Raw genomic sequence first — 5,678 nt, 5'->3', positions numbered from 1 at the left:
TGTATATATATATATATATATATATATATATATATATATATATATATATATATATATATATTGCATTGGCGTCGCAATGTTCGGGTTCGTACACTCGTGGTCTGAAAACTTTGTGCACCAATTTTTTGTAGATTTCGGAACGCGTCTTAACTTTAGGAGAGAGACAACCACTGCTTGACACGCCAGCGCCGTCACTTATTATGAGAGCAAAAAAATGGCATATACTGTGGCGGCAAAAATTCACTGCCAGTGCTGAAATTCTATAGTATACGTGATATGAACTATAGAACTTCAGTACTGGCAGTGAATTTCGGAACGCAGTCTGTATATGTCATCCTTCTGCTCTCGTAATAAGTGGCAGCGCTGGCGTGTCAAGCAGTGGTTGTCTCTCTCCTGAGAGTCAATTCTGTATCTCAAAACGAAGTGAAAATTACAAAAGTGAGCACATTCACTAGGCACTGACCAATGAAATTACGAATATTCTAGTATATTTGCTCACTTTTGTAATTTTCACTTCATTTCGAGATACAGAATCGACTCCCTGAAGTTGGGACGGTTACGCGACATTATGCCGAAAACTAGATGGGGAATATGTTGGTATCAACGAAAACCCCTGGGTAGCAGAACATTAAATCTGTGAATTGGTAACATTATTGAAGTTGTAAATCTCCATGGGTGTTTACGATAAGTTGTCGGATTGGAAATCCGATTGAACAGTGGTACTCAATTAACACATTTCAAAAAATTCCCTAGCTTAATCAGATTTTAGTAAAAGCTGTCTCAGCAGTAAACTTTACTTTAACTTTAGGCTCTGAACCGGTAACGTGTCAATATTGTCATAAAATTGGGCATACTGCCGACCGTTGTAGACTCATCAATGATAACCGACAATCCCGAAATATTTTTTCTCCCAATACAAATTCGAGTCGAACTAATTCTCCATTTACTAACCGAAATTTTAACAATGTGCGTGTATCACAACCATCTCCAAGATCGTCGCAAAATTCAAGAAATCTAATGCAGATTACATGTAGATATTGCAAAAAGACAGGTCATGAAATTGAAAATTGTCGTAAATTAATGTTTAAGAACCAACTTTGTAATAATCAAGCATCGGGAAACGAACCGATTCCCGCGAAGACAGGGGCGGCTCCGGGAAACATGAATACGCGCCCCGCTCGAACAATAACGACAAAACCCAATACAGACAACGCACAGTAAATCTAACGCAAATTGAAGAAGTTCCGACAATTAGACTAGAAAGTAAAGATTTAATTGTTTCCTCAGCATTTTTAGTGGATGACGGATCAAGCCCAAATATATTGAAAAAACGGTGCTTAAAATCCACTACTCCGGTAAATAGGGACGAAATTCAATTAACAGGGATTACCCTTATAGAAATATCATACTAAGAATTATTGATAATTACTTATTTTCAGTATTAAAGTATTATATTCAGTATTAAAGTATTATTTTCAGTATTAAAGTATTATATTCAGTATTGATAATTACTTATTTTCAGTATTAAAAATACTGGATAATAAGTAATTATCAATGATTCTTAGTATATTTCTATAAGGGTACGACGTACCATGTGACCACCTTAGAGCTGGCACAGGTAGACATCTTAGGACGTCCAGTCAATTTCCACTTAGTAGAAAATGAGACTTTACTAAACCATTTATCGTAACAACCGACGTATCAGGAACCGCTATAGGAGCCATCCTAAGTCAGGGACCGATAGGGAAGGATCATCCTATAAGTTACGCCTCGCGTGTTTTAAATTATGCTGAGAGGAATTATTCCACAATATAAAAGGAATTATTAGCAATAGTATACGCAGTATAACACTTCCGATCTTATCTTTATGGAAAAAAATTTACTTTAGTTACTGATCGCAAACCGTTGACTTGGCTTCATAAAGCGAAAGACCCTACTTCACGATTAGCACGTTGGAGGATTAAATTAATCGAATATGACTATGATTATATTGCTTATAAAGCTGGGAAAACAAATGTAAACGCTGATGCATTATCCAGAAATCCAATAGAACAAATATATATAATACAACTATCGTACGACGAAATACAAGAATGTCCGAAAGACAAAAAATCAAAACTCAGAAATACAAATCCGCAATCCGCAGATCATCACCACAAAAGGGATCAATGATAGAAGGAGCAGAACGCAGAGGAATATAAACTCGAGGAATCAGATCAGAATGGAAGGAGAAAGCGTGCCATTTACTCGAAAAGAATTACAAGAACCTCCTTTTACACAAATCACTGCAGAAGTAGAAATACGTCAGAAGCCCAGGAATACATTTCAACCTACAGAAAATGATAATATACATTTGGAAGAATTATTTTCAGAAGAAGGAAACAATATAGATGTTCCCCATGGAGAGGAAGACTTAAATGCTATCAATGATCGTTCAAGATATTACACCCTTATAGAAATATCATACTAAGAATCATTGATAATTACTTATTATCCAGTATTTTTAATACTGAAAATAAGTAATTATCAATGATTCTTAGTATGATATTTCTATAAGGGCAGACGCAGTTACAACCATACCACCTAATCTAATGCAAATTATAGATAATCTAACAACAGAACTAGACGACGACTATGACAGAAATAACCTTAATAATAACAATTCCAATATTATCCTCGACAATATTAACAATAAGAATCAAAACGATAGCAACATCCAGACAGACAGCGACAGAAACTATAATAACGACAACGACGACATTACTGATAATGACGAAAATGATGTCAATAATGACAATACTGACAATTATAACGAGTGACAGCGACGAAACCGATATTGATAAAAATTTTAATGAATTCGACCCAGGTAAAACAGGAAATTCCGATGAATCACAAATAATAAAAGGATTTCAAAAACATAGTATTATAAATAGTCGTGATCAAATATTTATGTGTAAACAAAATTACTTATATTTTATGAGCCTAGACGGTAAACCTTGTAACAATGGATCTAAACTCCTTTTAGAACGAAATTCAATCCCGCGTATAACTAACGTACAAACAGGAAAAGTCATTGCTATTAAAAAGAGGAATAAACTTCACTTTATTCTTATTTGTAAAGACAAAATAACTGATAAAATAACGAAAGAGATTTACATCAACTATCGATCTCACTTTATGAAACATTAATAAATTAATTAATAACCCAATAAAGATATTAGTTTTAGCTAGAACAGCAGAAATTGACGATTTCAAATGGAATTCACTCTTCGAAATTATTCATAAATCATTGAGAGGATTATCAATCAAATTAATTATTTGTCACGGATTAGTAAAGATACCAGATGTCGAAAATCGAAAAACTATCATTGAAGAAGCATATTCATCGATAATTGGTAGACACAAAGGAATAACAAAAACCTACAACCGCATTAGACAGAACTTTTATTCGGATAATTAAAAAATTGATGTACACAATTACATTAATCATTGCCTACAATGCCAAATAAAAAAATTAGTTCGCGTTAAAACCAAGCAACCAATGTTAATAACGGATACGCCATATTCTGCATTCGAAAAAGTATCAATGGACATAATTGGTCCATTACCAGCAATTTCCCAACAACATTCCTACATATTAACAATCCAAGACCACTTAACCAAATTTTCCCTCGCTATCCCATTAAAATCCATTACAGCTATAAGCATCGCTGATGCTTTTTTTAAATTTTTTATCTGTATCTTTGGAGCCTCAAAGACAATATTGACCGATCAAGGCAGCAATTTTACAAGTAACCTAATGAAGAGATTCGCAAAGTAATTTAGAATAAAACAAGTCACAACAACTGCCTTTTATCCACGAGCCAATGGAGCTTTAGAATAGTCGCATTTGGTTCTAATAGAATTCTTAAAACAATTTGTAAATAAATTTACTGAATAGGATAAACTAGTTCGTTATGCCGCATTTTCATATAACACAAGTATACATGAGACTACTGGATACACTCCATATAAATTAGTGTTTAGTAAACAAGCTAGACTCCCATCAAGTGAAGCTATTAATGATATAATAAAACCAAAAACATCTGATACTTATTTAACACAGCTCATGACAGACATACATAATTTACAAGAATTAGCGCGAGAAAATATTATAACTTCTAAAATTAGGTCCAAGGGATATTACGATCGAAAGATCAATCCTCAATATTTTCAAATTGACGACGAAGTACTTTTATTATGTGAACCTAAAAAGTAAATTTGGTAATCAATATTCTGGACCTCATACTGTATTAGATATATTACCTAATGGGAATATTAGACTTTAAAAGGAAAGCAAACAATTGCTCATCCCAATAAATTAAAACATTTTCATACAAATCAAGAACAAGATTTAAATTGTGCCGCGTAACAATTTAAATATCTGATTTTCAACATTTAGAAGTTCATATACCCTTATAGAAATATACTAAGAATCATTGATAATTACTTATTTTCAGTATTAAAAATACTGGATAATAAGTAATTATCAATGATTCTTAGTATAATATTTCTATAAGGGTATACGTATACGTAGTGTTTAATTAGAGAAATAAGAAAAATGGACATTATACTAATTTTTAACTATTGTACCATATAATTTAGTGTATAATTTGCGTGATTTCTCTTCATTATATAATTTAGTGTGTAATATGTGTAATTCTGTTTAACTCTTCGACGCGGAATTTAAAAAAAATTGTATTGTAATTTAGACCTTTAGGTAAATCATAAATTGTATTTTAGATGCAGATACTACTCCTAATTATTATTTGGAAACTCTACACCCATGAAGTAAATGCAATCGTCGGATATGACTGCGGATCAACACATCCTAACATTACGACCTTATCTCTCTTGGATAAGGTCGTGATGTTAGGATGTGTTGATTCGCAGTCATATATATAGTTGAAGAATGCAACATCCCTCTGGCTCAACCACAAGTTCTAAAAACATATATCCAGCTACTCCAATTATCGAAATTCGAATCTATATACGTGACCCTTATAGAAATATCATACTAAGAATCATTGATAATTACTTATTTTCAGTATTAAAAATACTGGATAATAAGTAATTATCAATGATTCTTAGTATGATATTTCTATAAGGGGAATTAATGCAAAATATAAATTAATCGACATATATATTATTGTGGAATGCACTCTCACATCTCAACAGTAACCAATGCGCAAGCCGAATACATCTTGGAGATACCCTTATAGAAATATCATACTAAGAAATACTGAAAAATTATTAGTGATTAAATATTACCAGTAATTCAGTAATTTTTTGGCCAGTACTTAATTTCTGGTGAATACTGATAATAAAATCACTGTTAAGTATTGATAGTAATCAAATACTGAGAATTATTATGCGAAGGTGAAAAATGAGAAAATCATAATGTTTACAAAAATATACTTATATTCCTAATTTTCTCATGTCTCATAAACTACTAGATATCGAAAGTTGTCAACACATTCCAAACTTTCATGAATCCTCCTGCGATATACCACTGGTCACCCCCATTCATGTCCTGACGCATTAAACTGTTGCTTAACCTGACGATCGGCGCGCACGTGGTGACTCTGATGACTCCAACGATGTTCTTACAATTCATGCTTATATAATGTATCCTTATA

The sequence above is a fragment of the Odontomachus brunneus genome, unplaced genomic scaffold (assembly GCF_010583005.1).
Source record: "Odontomachus brunneus isolate Ranch 3 - 2012 unplaced genomic scaffold, Obru_v1 Obru_scaffold_084, whole genome shotgun sequence".
Taxonomy (NCBI): Eukaryota; Metazoa; Arthropoda; class Insecta; order Hymenoptera; family Formicidae; genus Odontomachus; species Odontomachus brunneus.
Note: the sequence above shows the minus strand (reverse complement) of the source record.